A 20,378-nucleotide genomic window follows, 5' to 3' on the forward strand; every position below is an offset into this window, starting at 1 on the left:
AACCCCAGACCACTAAATCCCAAAAAATTACTTTTAATTCAAAAAAAAGTATTCGGATCGGCGCTTCAATAGATTCTATATCTTCTCGAATTCAAGTTTGTGGAATATTTATTTTTAATCATCATGCCAACGACATAATCAAATACGGAACTCCAAAATATACTAAATTTAATCAAAAGAAAAGATGACCGAAAATAACCACAACCCAAACTTGCCTTAAAGGCTATGAAATACCAAACAACTTAAAATATTAAGTCAAAAAAGTATACACGCGAGTTATTATTGTATTAATCACCCAGCTAAAAAAAAAACAATTAGGAAAACAGGTAATTAGCGGCAACATAATAAGCAAGCTTATCATGGTTTCTAGATAGTTAAATGTGTACATATATATATATATATATATATATATATATATATGTAAGAGAGTAGCAATACAAGGCAGGATTTAACAGCAAAAAAGCATACGATAATTAACCAAATTGTAGATATAGGGCCCCTGTCAATCTAAATAACAGAAGCAGGCCTCAGTCATTATATGAACTGAAAAATTCTGCAAAAAATTAAACAATCGAAAATAATTCAAACAAACAATAATGGTAAATTGATGGACTCGCTTACATATTCCTCCGAACAAAACCACAAACCCCAATGCATTCCAAAAATTACAAAGGCCAAAACGGCGAAATTTGGTCATCCACAGCCTTACCACCGTGTGTTTTCGCTTGTTTTACCTTAAGAATGTACGTACCAACAAGTTAATACAAAAAATTTATTTACCCTAACGTGCACCATGCGTACTAGTCGGCCTCCACTCCAACCCAAAGGTTAAGAAATACGCTAATTTTCCCTTAAACATTAGTACAAATTTTCATTATTGTAGACAAAGAGTTATTAATCAATCAGAACAACAAAGGCAGTCCTTACTATTCCTTCAAATCCTTTCCTAAATTTAAAGAATTCAAAAACCAATGTCCCGAAATTTGAAAGGAAAAATGACGTTGTGATTCTTCAAGAAAAATGATACTAATTTACCTCAAATGTCAATAATCGCGTGTACAATTTGATTGAACCCCAAGTAAAGCATCGACACGATAAGTTGCAACAATACTCAAAGCCCGTAATTTCCAAACGTAGTTCAAACCACTAAGATTTATGATTTAAGATTTAGTATGGTCAAATCACATAAGCATAGTGTCCCCGAGATAAATCGCTTTCACTTTTCATCTTTTCATTAACAAAAAAAATATTTGACCCGTGTGATATCGTGTACTCAGAGTTAATTGCACACCTACAATTAATAATCCTTTCGCCTAAAAACTAAGAATTAGCTTACCATACCAAAATGTTCCTCAAATATCAAGACCCCCGCAGCAAAAAAAAATTAGGCCTGATAAAGATGAAAAAAAAAATATAGCTTGCTATCAAAAATTGATATCAACGATATATCCTTAACTATAGATTTAGTCATATATTGTTCATAGAGTGGTCTGGCATAATAGAAAATAAGTAAAATAATACACAGTTCCGTTCCAAAACCTGAACGAATAAAAGAAATTAGTTGCGAGAAGATTGACGCAAAACGAAAATTTTAGTAACCTTAAAAAACGTAAAAAATAGCTTGCAAGAAAAATGTAAAAAATAAATCCTATACAAAGTCCCTATAAAACGTAAAAATAAGTCAAAATTGCAGAACTTAAAATATTAATTTTGACGCATACATTTCAACTTACGGAAATGCGATATAATCCTTAATAGTAATATATCCACAAATACGAATAAAACCACCAAGGCAGTGTTATCTGTGAGTCACAAAAACAAGCCCAAAAAAACTGAAAAAAAAAAAACCTAAAAAAAAAAAAAAAAAAAAAAAAAGGGGAGTATTTTTTTGGCCCAGCCTATTTTTTTGGTATAAAGCATTTATTTTTGTGGTCTAGCCTATTCGGTTAAATTAATTTCTTGAATGGCATAATTAAATATTAATTCACATATCCTCTACGTCAAGAGTGACAAACGTTAAAGAAAAACCTTCCATGAAGCCGAAGTATGTGAAATTATTACCAAAATTCCAAAATATCGTACCAAGAAGTCAAAATTCAAATAGAATTAAGACAAAAAAAACCGCGCGTTGATTTACTTCTATTTTTGATTGCCAACTATAGAGAATATGTTTCCCTAATAGATAATTGTTGTACCTTAAATTAAAATCGTAACTAACAAGAGCTAAGTAACACCTTAGTTTTGCAATAATTAGCAAAAGCCGTAGAACGCTTACAGCCGATAGGCAGAGAATAATATAACCACCAAAAACCGTAACAATTTGCAACAACAAGTTCAACCAATTTTATCTTAAATCGAATTAAAGCATACAAATGAACCGCGCAAGTAGAGTAAAATCAAACTAACATAGGTCTGTCGAAATACTCTAATTACCAAAATAATTCAGACGTAAAGAATTACAAAAAATAACCAATTAACGCGAAAGGAAGAAAATCCTTCCAAAAATTGACGATTAATCATACATACTCATATCACAAGATAATATTTAATAATTTCTACTAACCTTATAAGCCAGTTGCGACCACAGGTCCCAGTTAATCCTTAATTTTCCCCAATAAATAATATGACATGGTAAATCACGTATTATTCACAAAATTTAAGCCTTGTAAAAAGCACGGTATTTAAGAATTCAAAAAAAATGTGCACTCACTAGTGAGCATGTGCGTAACTAAAATTGATAGAACAAAACAGACATTTATACGAAGGATGAATAACTGAAAGGTAATTTCTAACGCAATTAAGTGAAAGTAAAAGCCATAAAATAGATTACAACACCTGTGAGATAATTTAGCTCTTTGTTCGGACATACGCTTCGAAGACCCTAAACCAACAAGGATAAATTATGAAACTTTCTCCCCGAATCAAGTCCTTACAGAAGAATAACCTACTAAAGAGTATAGCGATAAAATACCAAGATAAAATAATTACTGTTTTTTTACTTAAAACTATAATAAATGTTATTAGCCCCCCCCCCCCTCAGTCGGGCGGCGTCTTTGTGGCCTCAAAATATAGCCACAACGCATTTATTTTAGTTTTCATTTGAGAATTATTAAGGAATTAAGTTCATATGGCCCATGACAAACTACGAAACTCTAAAGTAATAACGCCACGTGGTAGAGATGTGAAAAGCATTATAGGCTAGTGTGTTGTTGACGGGCTATGTACTGAATGTTGACTCCCAAATCAGTATCCTTGTTTGTGAGGATTATTCAGCTAAAATTTACTTGATGGTAAGGCTTCAAAGGCTGTATATTTGGAAATCAACTTAGAACACGATATTCAGTGGCGTTAACTCCGCCACAGGAGAGGAATGATTCGACATCTTGAAAGTAAAGTTACACTTCAACTCACTTAACTCCCATTAACTAATAATATACAAAGCCGAGGAAAGTAATACTTTAGTCGCGTCACGGATAAATAAAATATCAAAATAAATGAAAAAAAAAAACGTTACAGCCTAATAGCTGAATTTTGAATACATTAAAAAATAAGTCTATATTTTCAAAAAAAGGGCCTTAACGAAATTAATTGAAACTATGGATATTTAAAAAAAAAAAGATTGTTTAAAAAGAAAAATTTGCCTCGTTAATCATATATTACTTAAGAAGAATTTAGTTGTAAATAAAGGTTCAATAATTATAGAAATCAAATGCCACAGCAAGTTCTAATAGAAACTTTAGAGTTCCCTCAAGCCGATCGACAGATATCGCACTAAATGAAATATGCTAACCTGTAACATAATACAATCCTTTCCTTAACGATTCAAACCCGAAAAACCCACTCAGACCTTGTAAAAGATAATTTGGCAAAAGCAAAAAAAAACCCAGTAGTAAGACCTCATGTACTTCGTACGGTAAAAAAAAAAAAAAAATTTTTTTCTTTTATTTCAAAAAATCACACTTAAGCAAAGCGAGGCATACTTTTAGCCGAAGAATCAGTAGTAACATCCCTCGCACTTCGAATGTAACAAAATTTTTTTCTCTTTCGGCAATTAATAAAAGATCAATATACATGGCAATTCTAATTCATAAAAGAAAATAAAATAGTCAGCGGACAACCCCATGAAGTGCTCTAGAAATGGAATAAGAGCAATAATTCAAATGTCTATATAGTATACGATAATGAAGATGGATCAACCCCCAACCATGGGAGGTTAGAGCCAAGGAAAATTACCCTACCTAACCCCCACAACTAGAGAAAATGTGATACCACAAGGGACCATACGAGAAGCTGGACCGAAAAAAGGCAAGAAGTCCAATGCGTGGGGAATGCATTGACGTGGGGCCCGAACGCGAGTAGTTTAATTTGTGTTCGGACCCCGTGCCGAGGTATTTCCTACGAAGAACAACTCTGACAGGACTAGGAATCAAAGGATACCAATAGAAGTTAAATACTTTAAATCAGAAAAGCCAAGCAAACAGCACATATAAAAATTAACCATCAAATTGATAGCACTAAGCGACGCGCCGTATAGCCAACTATTTAATCATCTTAATTATTTCATAATCATTATTATGCCTTAAAACACTATAACCATTTTTAAAATAAATTACTACTAAGTAATCGCTAATTTAATTATACATTTTATATACGAGCACTTTTACAGATACTTTACGTTAATACATTCAACCACTGTTTAAGGTAATCGCCTAAAAAAGCGACCATACGTTATGTTGATTATATTAACCTAAAATTTAGTAGAATAGACAAAAAAAAAACGTGACCATGATAAGATACCCAAGTCAACAACAATTAAATAATTGTAGACGGGAAAATAGAATCTCATGGAATATTAAGAGAAGACATAGCGTAGATAATATTAATGCTCCGTTAAGGGAATGGGGACATATTGACAATTTAATGAAAGAAGAGGAACTTATTAGAACAGTAGAAGATCTTGATTGTCCAAAACTATACTATCTTCTAAAATCTCAAAAAACTATGTTGGAACCAAGAATAATCCTAAGATTAACGGCAAGCCTAGTGCTATATAATTTTAGCGCGCGTGCGCTAACACGAACACTAGAGCACACTAGACGAAGTGCCAATCTGGCCTTCAGAATCTTAGTGCAACCTATCCCAGGAACAAAGTATCGCTCGTTGTCTAAATATATTGCCGACAATATTTGGTACGACCAAGATGATACTAATATGACTACAATTTGGCCCATTAAGTTTCTCTCCATATTAATAGACCAAGGACATATGTTAAAAGGTGAAAGCTTTCCTAAAATCTTATACGTCAATTGTGTAAATAATACATATCTAAATCCAATAAACCCTTCAATGGGATCCGCAATTTTCCAGGTTACCCCAAGAGATTACAAAGACATAAAGAAAATAACCCTGAATCTCTTTCAAGAAGATGAAAATTTCGGGAGAAAAATAGTCCCTGGGTTAGACTTAATCGTGCGTGAGCAATTTTGCTGTTGCCAGTCGCACGTAAATTTAAGTTTCTCTGTAGTAAAGATAATAAATGACCCATTGTCATTATCTCAGCTGTGCCGGAAAGTCATTCGTCAGAATATGCGAAGGAATGACATAACCGCTACTCTGGAAGGCCTGCACCTCCCAAACCAACTTTTAGTGTATTTAATGTACCTAAGCATACCTGAAAACGGTAAAAATGACATAGTATTTGAACTTCAATTTCTCAGCCCAAATGTTTCTTCATGGGAAGATTATCGACTTCTAGATATGCCTAAATCTCCAAATTCAAAGGCGGCACTGCCGGATGATGCACCCATATTGAAATAAAAACCCAACCTCAGTGGGAGAAACTGTGTATATAAATAATCTTGTTAAAATGAATGACAAAAGAACCCAGCAATATTACCTGAAGTGTTATAACTATGAATATCGATTAGTATCAAACAATGCATTATAAAACAGCATTGTGCTAATATTCATGAAGCTACGAATTAGAGTAAACGTCACGAGATATAAATACATTATCAATGTATTGATAAAAAGGTAGTTTCTCGAAAATCTCTATACTTTTAAAACTATAAAGCGACCGCAAAGTCGTTAAACTAGAGTACGGAACTTTAGGAATGAAATTATGTTCGAACACACAAATAGCCAGGTGCAAGGTGGCACCGGTGAAAAAGTAGTTCAACTTCATCCTAAAGTTGCCTTGTTTTTCCACACAAAGTAAATATTCATTATTGGTTAACATGGAGCTTTAAGTAAGTTATGGTCGGACGAATTAGTAACCGATGTATTGAGGAAATGCCGGTGAAAAGGTAGTTTGACTTCGACCTAGAGTGTACCATAATCATAACCAATCTTGAAAAAATTATAAATTAAACAAAGATCAATGGAAACTGCCTTTTATTTCAGAATAATGGCCAAGGCAATTATTGACACAGAGTTCATATTCATTAAACATGCCAAAGAGAATGTCATATACTCAGCGGCAATGATTATTGTGAATAAATCAGGGGAAGAAGTCTTTGCGAAAAAATGGGATGTCAAGTACGACTTAAGGGAATACAACATAGGATCATATATTTTCGGATTACGTCTAGCAAACACGCCCAAATATCGACCAGCCAGAGGCAAATTAGGAATAAAATATAACGGCAGAAAGGGCAAGTACCATTATTTAGTTCAACATGAAATAAGAAAGTTGCAAAAACTATATAAAATTAAATACTGGTACGTTAAAGGTCCTTGCCAGACAGACTTATTACTCCTCGACAAATGTAGAAAGCAGAAATTAGTTTACAAAATTGAAGGAAACCCAAATTGTGTAAAATATCAATGTAAACATGACCCCCCACAAGAAATAAAATATTACAAGCAGTACTTGTACAATCCAAAGAGTGTACTATATAGAGCGAGAAGAAATGAAATTAGTTTTAAAAGAATTAAAACTTATCAACCAAAATCAAAAGTGATCAAGAAAACAAAAAAACTGAAACAATCAAATAATTAAAACCCGATTACTCTTATGTTAAAACAATTAAATTTTTACGTGAAAGTAATTAAAATATCTATCCCCTCCAGCTTAAGAATCAAAAATACGATGACCATAAGCAGGGTAACAAATTGAACGACAACATCTCTTAATCTCACCTTGTTTCCTTCGGAAAACAAAAATTATTATAAAATAGTAAAAATATAATGTCAAGTTAGTATCTTGTCTCCCCCCCCCAAAAAAAAAAGGGAAGAACAAATGATATGAATCTAAGCTCGCGTTAAATTATCAATTATAAGAAGTCTTCCTATATAATGCCTAATTAAATATTAATTCCAGAAAAAGCAAAAAGGATGTGGATAAAAAAGGTAATAACAATCTTCATGTCCCAAACGAGCGCCCAAGATATCTTGGAACATGTGCTAGTAGTCAAACATGAAAATTCACTACTTGCGAGACATCCTGCCTTGAAAATGTTTTTGAAACTGAATCACAAAACAATTGAAACTATATTTCAACAAGTCATGAGACTGGAGAAAAACACCCATGACTTAAAGGATTCTATATTACAATTCTTAAGATCCGACAAAAACTTGCAGGCCACAAAGGATATGCACCACAAGGAAAATACAGGAAATCTACCTCCCATTCGCCACAAACTACCGTCAATATTCTTAGAGGACGAATTTGACAAGAAAATGGCAGAAATCGACAAAGCTCTAGGACCTAACAATCTCGGACACAGGAGAAAAAGAGACTTAAGCAGTAAGGACGGATCTCTAAACGAATATACCACGGCAAAATATACCACCGATTCCCTTTTAGCAACTTCTAAGAAGAATAAACTCTATGATGGGAATTACGCCATGCTAAATGAATTACCGAGCCTATGGACCTTCCTTAAGGAATTATGGCAAGATCATGCCGAACAAAATATTACAAAGCGAATAATATAGAAACTCACAAATGAAAAGGATTACGAGCGAATTATTAACCTAAAGGGATTAAAATTATCAAATACACAACAAGGTGATAAGAATAAAAAGCCTACTGAAAGAAAAAGAAAAGCCACCGAAACAACCACGCCTACATATGAAACTCCAGCAAGAGACATACAATCTTCAATGTCGGAAACTACGACAAGCACAGCCCCAGAAATAACCGCACTTAGCAACGAGTCACCTAGAAATTTGACCACAATAACTTATCTAAGACCCACGATACTTACAAAATGGACTTGGTCAACTGGACCCATGTTTTACCGCACCCAGTCGATTGGAGTATTTACTATAGGCTTTAGAGCGAGACTCCCGGTTAGGCATACTGTAATACAAACGATAAAGGTACAGGCAATTCAACCAGAAGAAAAGAAAGATAAAACTAAAAAGGAGGAAGAAGATGATTACCCACACAAGAAATGTTGGACAATAGACGGTAAACGTACTTGTGCTAGATTAGCATTGGCCGATGAGCCATCAAGGGAAGGTATCAAAACATTACCTGATCCAAACGATAAAAACTCTCTAAAAGTATCAATTCGCCAATATTTCCTAATATTATATAGACAAAGATTACAAGCACTATTTGAATTGTTCTATACAGAAATACACAAGTTAAAACAAAGTACCACAAGAATCTTCGAAGTATTTTTTTGAAAAAGCAAATACCGAAAATCAGCTAGTCTAATACCAATCGTGGGAGAACCAGCCTCACGCTTGTTTGGGCTTTCGACTGAGGAAGACCTGAATATACTCAGGGAAAACGTAGGAAAACTAAATAACGCCATGAACGTGATCTTACATGTCCAAAAAATACAGGCCAGTATAGCCAATTACCAGAGAGACAAAATTGAGGCAATCTCGAAGAAAATATCAAAAACAGTAAACATAATGAATTATTTAAAAAATGAAGTAGATCGTGTGATTACCGATTCGAGCCTCACCATGGTATCACTAGACATAGTGACAATGTCCTTACTTAACCTGGCAACTGACGTTAGCAAATTTGAATTTGCATTATTCGCCCTTACCGGAGGAACCTTGTCGTATGACCTAGTGGATCCTTCGAACCTAAAAAATATCTTGGATGAAATAAAAACGCATTTAACGTTTGGACTACACCTACCAACAGAACCGGAAGTAGCAAACTTATTTCACTATTACACCAAGCTGAAGGTTCACATCACAGAGATAAATGAACAATTATTTGCAGTGGTAACAATCCCGTTAATAAATCAACAATCAATATATGACTTGTATAAAATCTCCACGTTTCCAGCTAACATAGGTAGAACTAATTCGTTCATGACTATTACCCCCGAAGCGGATTACCTGCTAGTCGATCAAGATAGGAGGAAATATGCCTTAGCAAATCCACAGGACCTCAAGGAATGTGTAGCATTCAAAAACCTAGTATGTCAACTAACACTGCCCATTTATAACGTAAAACCCGGATCATGTGTGTTGGATATATTTTTAAAAGAAACTCAACAAGAAGAAATTCCAAACTCATGCGAAGCGTTAGTAGGTAGTACTAAAAGAGAAATATTTATTCACCTTAGAAATGATCTGTGGCTCTTTTCTGTTCCAAAAGAAACAGTTGGGACTATCTCATGTTATAATAACACAGAGAGAATCGATCCAAGCTACAGAACTGAACTACTATTACAAGACGTGGGAACAATAACAATAAAACAAGGATGCCGACTGGTGACTAAGGAAGCCACGGTGCAAACGCCCCTCATAACAACAAGCACCAACATAATAAGTCCAAAGATAAACAACTTCAAACCAGTCAATCTATCGTATACAATTCCCAATATTGATAAGGAAGAAGTAAGAGCCACAATATGGTCAAAAATAGACAATATCAAGGGAACCTTACCACTAGCAAAAATAAAAGAAGCTTTAGACTCTCAAATTCCCTTATTTACCAATGAAGATCAAAGGCTGACGTACGTAGAAAGTAGATACGGACTATTTTCGACAACTTTTTGGTGGTATACCCTCCTGACGATAGGATTCGTGTTCATAATCTCGTATTCTATACGAATCGCATTGAACCTAAATTATTGAATAGTGTTGAGAATAACACGTAGAAAAAGATAAAAGTCAGATCACATCGAGCAGAGTGAGATGCAAGACCTAAACCCAGAACTCCCTGATAACCCTTAAAGTAAAAAAAAAAAGTAAGGGAGGACGTGATCGAGCGAGTGAGAATAGAGGTCCTCATTCGTGCCATGTCAAATCCCAAATTTTTCTTTTTTGTTTTTGCAGCCGCATGGGTGCACATACTGCAAAAGACATATTTCTTAAGCAGTATGAATACGCATAGACAATAAAGATTTGTAAATTTATAGTAAATCAAGACCTCTCATATAAACCATATTGCCTATCTCGCAAATAGTAGTATAATAGGAAAGTAAATGTTAAAGTAGAAGAGCGTTGAATAATATTTAAAAAATGTATTGAATATTGAATATGTGCCAAATGCACATATATACGTGTATACACATAGTCACCAATCTTGAAAATTTTATAGTGTTATTTTTTTTAAACATAATCGTTTTTCTGATGATCACCTTATTTATATGATAATAATCTAATGATTGCGGCAACATGCATGAAAGCATGAAATCTGCCCTTATTTTTTTAGCGTTGTGTCTAACTGTAACTGTACCAAGTTGATGTTATTAGTACCACTAATAATAACTATTATTTAAAAAAAAAATTGTCCACGCAGAATATTATGAAAACCGTATATTGTCGTTATATATGTTTCAACCTCTGTAATTGTAAAGAGCAAATGATTCTGCCAAGGTATTTATATTCTAGGAAGAAGAGTCAGTGAAGACTAATTATGGTATCAACGTGAGACAATGATACAACTAAGTAGCATCTACTTTCATCATTCATCAACCACCGACAAGTACTCACCAAGGGAATATCTGAAGACGATATTCTGATCACCAATCCAGATCACCAGAACACTGTACCAGGTAACTTTACCTCAAGCTGTGCCGGGAACCAAGGACCCTATACACAAATATATACCTGAATTAATGATTACCTAAAGAACCGCCTCGACCTGTCATGTCGTAAAACTGCATAAATACCCGTCAAATCCTTAGACGGCAACGGCCTTAAGATTTAATGTTTGAAACACCAAGAATAAACCCAGAGTCAGTCCCTCAAGGATTATGTATCTTAAGCCCCACATCAGAGACAATATTAACCAAGATCAAAAGCTTAAGTTTTGACTCTATCCAATCATTAACAGATGTCGTAAAACCAAACCATAATCCATGAGATGAAAAACCACCCAGAATCAATTCTGTGGGAAACATAAACTGTACGTGCTAAAGTCTTTCCCAAGATGAAGTGTTCAAAGAAGAGAACCAAACAGTTGTTTTCATCTCCATATTAAGCTATCAATAGTTGTGAATCATTGAACTGAAAATCAAAGACAATGCGTCGAGCCAAGGCACTCAAATCAAGCTACAACCGTGCCATAGTTAACGTTAAATGTAGAAACACAGCCCATAGTCCAAATAAAAAATGGATTGAACGTGAAAAATTTACGGGAAACACAGACTGTACGAGTATTTGATTTTCCCCGGTCAAACTGTGTCAAAGAAGAGATACCCAGCTAGCGACCAAGATACCCATTTCATGTAATCGATCCCCTAAGGGTTACGTACCTAATAGACATTTCAACGAATCTACAACATTAACCCCTCGTATATGACATAAGGAACCACGCACGGACAATTTTGTGCATACAGTCATACTTGCGAACAACATAAACACTTATTCCAAAGAACGAATGACAGAAAGCAAAACACCAAGAAGACAAACCATGAACAATTAGCCAACCTAGTAATTAAGTGAACGGAAGCCCAAAGTGGAGTGAAAACGTATGTGAGTAATATAGACACGTAGAATGATGAAGTAAGTGTGAAATCTTATGTATCTAGCTAATAACTTTAAAGAACATAAAGAGCTTTTCATAAAATATGAAAATCAGTGTAAATTACGTAAGCTCAGTGTTGCAATAAGACATCAATATCAGAATCTATTAATGTGTTAAACCTTTTCTTGAAAATTATTTTAATTTTAGTGTGTTAAAAATTTAGGTGTAGTTAGATGTTTTAGACGTAGCTAGATGCTTTTTTTGAAATCAAATACCCATCATACCAACATAACGTCAGGTGTAAGCATGAATTCGCGTTAAATAACAAAATAATTACAAAAGCAGAACTTAACTAGTTGGAGCCATATAGAAGTATTAGAACATTAGGTGAAGGAATTTTAATATTAGGTGAAGGAACAATAATATAATCGTGCCTATGTAACGTCAGGTGGAAATATAAATTAGCATTAGAAGTAGCAAACATGTATCACGTTAAGTAATAAAGCAATTATTAATGCCGAACTTAGATTAGTTAAAACCAAGTAGAAGTATTATCATATCAGGTGAAGGAATAAAAATTTAATCGTGTCATTTTAGCGTCAGGTGAAAGTAAAGTCGAGTATTAGAAAGGCAAAATGTACCATTTTCAGTGATGAGATAATCGTATCAGGTGAAGGTAAACTTAGTGTTAGGTGGAGGAAATAATAATTACTATATAATCACATAACCTAATGTATAAACTCTTTGGCCCACTCGCAAAATCGAGTTAGCAGACAATAAAATTTAAAATTGTTTTTTTTAAATTTATATCATATTATATAAATAAATTATATAAAAAAAAAAAAAAGAATATATATGAATATTAAAAACCCATATATAATAAAAGTAATAATTGAAAAAAAAATAATTTAAAAAAAAAAAAAAAAACAAATTCGAAATTGGGAGGCGCGTAAAAACGATTTGTACAAAGTTAAAAGTGGGATGGATTATATTTAATTGGATGGTTTCTAAAAAAATAAAAATAAAAATTCCCCCATTAAAGTTACCCCAGTAAAATAACATCACCCAAGAATGTGAATTCAAAAATTCAAGTAACCTACAAATCAAACAAATATCAAGTGTTCAATTTAAAATACCGAAATAAACGTAGTTAATTTAACAAAAAAATCTTTCCCACAGGAAATACAACAAGTAAATCCGACCCCCCGTCTCCAAAGTATCCAATGAATATTAGCTTGATCAAATCTTATACGACAGGTGATTAACACCTATGTTCAAATATTAAGAACTCTAAAATACCAAACGGACAAGACAGTAAGATTTACAATGCAAAAAAAGTAGTCGCTAGAGATGTAAAATTTTCGCTTAAAAAATCTTATTTCTCCTGTAGACTATTTTGAACACCCTAGTACATTTTTTAAATCAAATAGTATTATCCCTTACCACATTTAAAAGAAATGAAATGTCATTCCTCTGAAAATTAATAGACCCCATGCTGGGACAATGTTACAATACAAAACTTCGATCGTTCGAAAAATCCCAAAGTGATATCTTAAAAGTCATAAATTAAGCGACACCTGTTAGCAAAACATTGCAGTGTAGAATTTATAGGTGCTAGAAAAATTCCAGAGTGACATCTTAAGACTCATAAACTGTAATTAAACCCGAGTAGCTCATTGGTGCAAGCCAGTCCAATAGTAATGTAGGACAATATCGCAGCCAATAAGGTCTAAGAAAATATACTTTTAGCAACGCCTAAACGTAACCTCGGGCATAGTTGCAGAGGATAGATAGTTAGAACTTAACAATTTTGAGCGAGTCTACTAGGAGTCTATTTTGAGTCTTAGTTTGAGTTTTACACCAGTCTTCTAGCTATTTTTTTGATCATGATTGTGTTGTAACAAACTTTTGAAGTGTACTAACTTTGAGATATTTCGTCTCAGTACAATTTGTATTGGAAACCTGTGTTGTTAATTTGTTGATACAACCAAGAACTCTGCGATTACTATGTAAGTAACAATAAACGCACTATTATTTTATTTTATTCTCTTGTGTTGATATTTCTCAAGTTTGTTAGTCCTTGTGGCTCCACTCGCTCCTAAGGGAAACTGAAACTCATCAATCTGATGTCGAGTCAGTATGGCCATCAATATAAGCTCCCTACCTGTAATCCTACATTAAGCTCCCCACTCTAGATGTTCAGCCTCCACTCAGGTAAGCCACTCGCGGACCGCTAACCAAGAGCTTAACTAAATTTCCCATTGGATAGATTAATCGGAAATTCTCAAAAAAGATATGAGAATTAGTCGTTTCGAAAACCCTCCCATTAGAATTAGCCTTGACTAACCAAACTCCGCTGACGAACCTTTTCAAAAGAAAACCCCCCCATTAGAACACTACTGAAATATTCCAACTCTTGCATTTCAATGAAAGAAATTCAAAATGAACTTTGAAAACTCAAGAGAATTTAACTATGATAAGGTAAACCACAACAAAACACTACTGAAATATTCCATATGGATTTACAACCACACTAAATAAATATACCCCCTCCCGTTCACTTTCCTCGGGATTCATACTGACGCAGAGACTGTCACAAAATGTCGATGGTGGCGACAGAACAGCTCTCTCGAAGCCATCAATGTTGGTCCCTTGAGCTGTTGGTGATAATGTCGCTAGATGAACCTAAAAATAATAACAACTGATTTTGCCTTTGAAAAAATTTCGATTTTAACCTGTGAAAAAGAATATTTTAGCTTATAAAAAGAACATAGTATTAGTCTGTAAATTTTGAGTGACAAATTCCCTCCCGGCATTATCGAACTATGTTCCCAATTGTCTCAGTTATTAAGCTAAATAAGAAACCTAAAACCCTATTTTTGATAATCAAACTGTCTTTTGGAAATCAAAAGCTAGAATATAATTTGCACTTTAATGAAAAAATTTGAATGAATTTACAAAAAATGAGTATTGTCAGTTTAATATGCATATGCTGACATTTATTCCTTAAAATCTTAATTAATTTTGATTTCTTAAAACTATAAACGTGAAAACATTTAAAAGAATTTTTTCAGTAAAGTAAAAATTATATTCTAGTTTTTAGAAAGCATAGGGTTTAGAACCCTACTCAGATTAATTTCTGCTCGTTTTAAGTTTGACTTATTTTAATTTCTGTTTGTTTTGGGTTTCATTTATTTATTGATACTGATTTGTGGTAGCTGTATACTTGTTAGATTATTTGATTCTGTTTTTGTTCATTTTTGGTTTAATGGAGTTCTTTATTTTTTTTGATTAACTTATTTTGTGCAATAGTTTTTTTTTTAATTTCTTTTCATTTTATATTGACATAATCTTTTTCAGGGAGAACGACAGAGCCTCTTTCTGAAGTTAAACAACCATCTCTTCCATAAAAAACCCTTAATACCCCTCGGGCATAACTTACAACCCTTGCCCTAAATCTCTGGGGTTTGTTTCATCCCCAAAAGCCTCGTTGTATAATATTTAGAATATTTTGAATATGGCTATCTCAAAATTTCTATTAGACACATTTTGGGACAATATGACGTTTATGTAGGGGGGAAAGAGTAGCTGTCCTCTAATCACTTTGACTTTTAGAAGGAGCAGTAGAGCGTCTGATTACCAATTCAATGAACCCCCTTTGAAGTTTATATGACCGAACTTTCTATAATAACCCTATATGTTCCCAGAGCATAACTTATAACCCTTACCCTGAGGGCTGTGGGGGGAGCGTCATCCCAACTATGCTGAACAAATATCGATCTGGAAATCAATTACGCTGAGCAATCAATTCCAATCACTTTTGATTATTAAAAACGGCGCTAGCCATTCCAATTTCCAATCCAATCATTACGCTGAACAAAATGGTTATCTCAAAATTTGATTGGATGTGTTTGGGGAAATGGTGGGTGTGGAAGGGGCGTCCAGATCAAGAATAATTTCTATCTGGAAATCAATTATGCTGAACAAAATGGCTATCTGAAAATTTTGATTGGATGTGTTTGGGGAAATGGTGAGCAAACATTACTTTTTTGTTGAAATCAACTATGCTGAACAAAATGGTTATCTCAAACTTCTGATTGGATGTTTTTGGGGAAATAGTGGGCGTGGAAGGGTTGTTAGCTGCCTTCCAATCACTTTCGACTATTAAAAACGGCACAGGCCATTCCAATTTCCAATCCAATCAATTACGCTGAACAAAATGGCTATCTCAAAATTTGATTGGATGTGTTTGGGAAAATGGTGGGCGTGGAAGGGGTGTCCAGATTCAGAATAATTTATATCTGGAAATCAATTATGCTGAACAAAATGGCTATCTCAAAAATTTGATTGGGTGTGCTTGTGGAAATGGTGAGCCCGGATGGGGTGTTAGTTGCCTTCCGATCACTTTCGACTCTTAAAAAGAGAACAAGCCACTCCAATCTCCAATCGAATAAGCTCTTTTCAAAGTTTCTATCACGACTCCTTTGATACGAAGTGCCCTGGTCGAAAGTGCACGAAGTGCACTCACTTTTAACTTTTGACTATTAAAAAGGGCCCTAGCCCATTGAATTTCCAATCGAATGCATTCTTTTTCAAGTTTCTACGACAAAAACTTCAGTAAAAACCTTATTTGCCCCAAGGGTATAGCTTGTAACCCTTGCCCGGAGGGCTCTGAGGGGGTTATCATCCTCAAAGACCGAATTTCCAGAATTTTCAACTACGTTGAACAAAATGGCAATCTCAAAATTTTGATTGAATGTGTTTGGATAAATGGTGGGCGTGAAAGGCGGTTAGTCGCCCTCCAATCAATTTTGACTATTAAAAAGGGCACTAGCCATTTCAATATCCAATTGAATGAGCCCTTCTTCAAATATCCACCACGTATATGTCAATGAAAACCTTATATGCTCCAAGGGCATGCCTTATAACCCTTCCCCTGAAGACTGTGGGGGGAGTATCCTGCTGAAAGGTATAATTTCAAGAACTTTTAACTACTTTGAACAAAATGACCATCTCAAAATTTTGATTGGATGTTTTTGGGGGAATGGTGGGTTTGGAAGGGCTGTTAGTTGCCTTCCAATCACTTTTGACTATTAAAAAGGGCATTAGCCAATACAATTCGCAATCGAATGAGTCATTTTTGAAGTTTCTACGACAACGCTTTCTATTAAAATATTATATGCCCCCACGGCATAACTTACCAACCCTTCCCTGAGGGCTGAGGGGGGGGGGGAGGTTGTCACTCAAAGACCTAATTTCCAAAACTTTCAACTACGTTGAACAAAATGGCTATCTCAAAATTTTGATTGTATGTGTTTGGGGAAAAGTTGGGCATGAGAGGGGGTTAGTTGCCCTCCAATCACTTTTGACTGTTGAAAAGGGCACTAGCTCTTTGAATTTCCAATCGAATGAGTCTTTTTTGAAATTTCTACGACAACACTTTCTATAAAAACCTTATATGCCCCCAAGGTATAAAACAAACCTTGCCTTGAGGGTTGTGGAGGAGTGTCCTCGTAAACAACATAATTTCTATCTGAAAATCAGCCACGCTGAACAAAATGGCTGTCTCAAAATTTTGATTGGATGTGTTTTGGTGGGCATAGAAAAGTTAGTTGCCTTCTCATCACTTTCGACTATTAAAAAGGGCACAAGTCACTCCAATTTTCAACTAAATGAGTCTTTTTCGAAGATTCTACGAAAGTTTCATAATACAAAGTGCCCTGGTCTAAAGGAAAAAAATACATTGTGCCAACATCGTTCTTATATGCCCCCAGGGCATAACTTAAGACCCTTGTCCTGAGGGCTGTGGGGGAGTGTCCTCCTCAAAAACATAATTTCTATATGGAAATGAAATACGTTGAACAAAATGGCTATCTCAAAATTTTAATTGGATGTGTTTGGTGAAATGGTGGGCGCGGAAGCGGTGTTAGTTGCCTTCCAATCACTTTCGACTATTAAAAAGGGCACTAGCCCTTCCAATTTACAATCGAATGAGCCCTTTTTCAAGTTTCTACGACAACTCCTTTGATTCGAAGTGCCCTGGTATGGAAATAAATAATAAATTGTGCCAACATCGTTCTTTACTTAGGCAGCGTCATTGCACTGCCTATGATTCCAGTTCGATGGATCGTACACGTCTGTGAGTTTGGCCTCGATATCTAACTTCACCTTGTCATCCTGCAAGAATAAAGTTTGAAAATGTTTGAATCGTAAAATGGTATTTTCACCCGGAACCGTCTCCACAGACTGGTACCCATGACGCTTACAGTTCTTCATGTGATGTTTTAACTTTAATTCTGTGTGGAATCTAGAAAGACACATTGGACAATGATAGCATGCCCCCAGCTTTTATTAAAATTCCCCTCACATATATCCGACTAATATTTATAATTGAAAAAAATGACCGGTTGAATCAGGTTCACTTGCAGGTTCGTAAGCAAGTCATACCAACTGCTTCACTGATTCAATGGATGGTGCCCTCACTGAATATATTACACCCTTTTTATCTTTACGTCCCCTTTCTTCAAATTCTGTGTCATACTGTAACACCGCACCACCAATCTTTGAATGTTCATTAACCCTCTAAAAAATTTCCATTCCCTTAAGTATTTTAGGATATTGGCCCTTTAAACAGTTAAAACCTACTTTATATAACTCTACCCCATGTAGGCCCACTGTCTTGAAGAACTGTACTCTCATACTGAAAAAATAGTTGCAATCCCTTACAACCCTTTAAATCTCCATTATATTTTATCAACTCATTCCTCCCACCTGTTAAAGCAAGTTTCTTTTTAAATTTAGTTACATCAATGTCTGAACTGTCAATAAATAAAACTACAGACCCATTCTCTTTTTCATTATAATTATATACCTTATTCCCAATGCTATTAACCGGTTCCGAAAAGACACACTCAAAATTATGTAAATCTGAATGAAATGTTTGCATTTCGGTTTGCGATAATGCAGGGACACTTCACCGGACTTTTCATTTAAATATAAAAAAAATATGACGGATGCTTAAATGCTATCCACCCACCCCACCTCCCGATTCTGTCATTCAAGAAGGGCTAGAATCTTTCTTGCATATGAGTGTATTATGTCCGTAGTATTAAAAAAATAGTACCAGGTGTAAGGGTGTTGATGGGGTTCCGAAACCGAGCCCTAGACTTAAACGTTCCGCAAGTCAGATTTACATAGATCAAATTCAGGAATGTAAGGGGTGAACAGCTGCCAATCTGTCTTAGTTCCCCCTGATCTTCTATTAGCCTTTTGACCTCGTTGACTGGCACTTCCTCTAGCACGCGATCTATAGCTTCGAGTTCAAGGCCAAGATTGGCTACTTAAAAATCGTGATCGAACTTTGGGGAGCCGCACTATATGGATTTACAACCACACTAAATAAATATACCCCCTCCCGTTCACTTTTCTCGGGGCCCATACTGACGCAGAGACTGTCACGAAATGTCGATGGTGGCGACAGGACAGCTGTCTCCAAGCCATCAATGTTGGTCCCTTGAGCTGTTGGTGATAATGTCGCTAGATGAACCTAAAAATACTAACAAATGATTTTGCCTTTGAAAAAATTTCGATTTTAACCTGTAAAAAAGAATATTTTAGCTTATAAAAAGAACATATTATTAGTCTGTAATTTTTGAGTGACAAAGTCCCTCCCGGCATTATCGAACTATGTTCCAATTGTCTCAGTTATTAAGCTAAAAAAGAAATATAAAACCCTATTTTTGATAATCAAACTGTCTTTTGGAAATCAAAAGCTAGAATATAATTTGCACTTTAATGAAAAAATTCGAATGAATTTACAAACAAAATGAGTATTGTCAGTTTAATATGCATATGCTGACATTTATTCCTTAAAATCTTAGTTAATTTTGATTTCTTAAAACTATAAGCGTGAAAACATTTAAAAGAAAATTTTTCAGTAAAGTAAAAATTATATTCTAGCTTTCAGAAAGCATAGGGTTTAGAACCCTACTCAGATTAATTTCTGCTAGTTTTAAGTTTGCCTATTTTAATTTCTGTTTGTTTTGGGTTTCATTTACTTATTGATACTGATTTGTGGTAGTTGTATGCTTGGTAGATTATTTGATTCTATTTTTGTTCATTTTTGGTTTAATGGAGTTCTTTATTTTTTTTGAAAAACTCATTTTGTGCAAAAGATTTTTTTTAATTTCTTTTCATTTTATATTGACATAATCTTTTTCAGGGAGAACGACAGAGCCTCTTTCTGAAGTTAAACTACCATCTCTTCCATAAAAACCCTTAATACCCCTCGGGCATAATTTACAACCCTTGCCCCAAATCTCTGGGGTTTGTTTCATCCCCAAAAGCCTCGTTGTATAATATTTAGAATATTTTGAATCTGGTTATCTCAAAATTTCTATTAGACACATTTTGGGACAATATGACGTGTATGTAGGGGGGGAAGAGTAGCTGCCCTCTAATCACTTTGACTTTTAGAAGGAGCAGT

General features: G+C 34.6%; 1 protein-coding gene and 1 pseudogene across 1 annotated transcript in view; one reads left to right on the top strand and one right to left on the bottom strand.

The window, feature by feature from the left end:
- Positions 1–20,378, bottom strand: part of LOC148944098 (uncharacterized) — a 329,735-nt gene that overhangs the window by 201,983 nt on the left and 107,374 nt on the right. The gene's annotated exons all lie outside the window — the stretch shown is intronic.
- LOC148944100 (uncharacterized) lies at positions 8,754–10,642 on the top strand (annotated as a pseudogene).

Source organism: Artemia sp. Qi Xiang Cuo, chromosome 14, assembly GCF_049724085.1.
Source record: "Artemia sp. Qi Xiang Cuo chromosome 14, ASM4972408v1, whole genome shotgun sequence".
NCBI classification, from domain to species: domain Eukaryota; kingdom Metazoa; phylum Arthropoda; class Branchiopoda; order Anostraca; family Artemiidae; genus Artemia; species Artemia sp. Qi Xiang Cuo.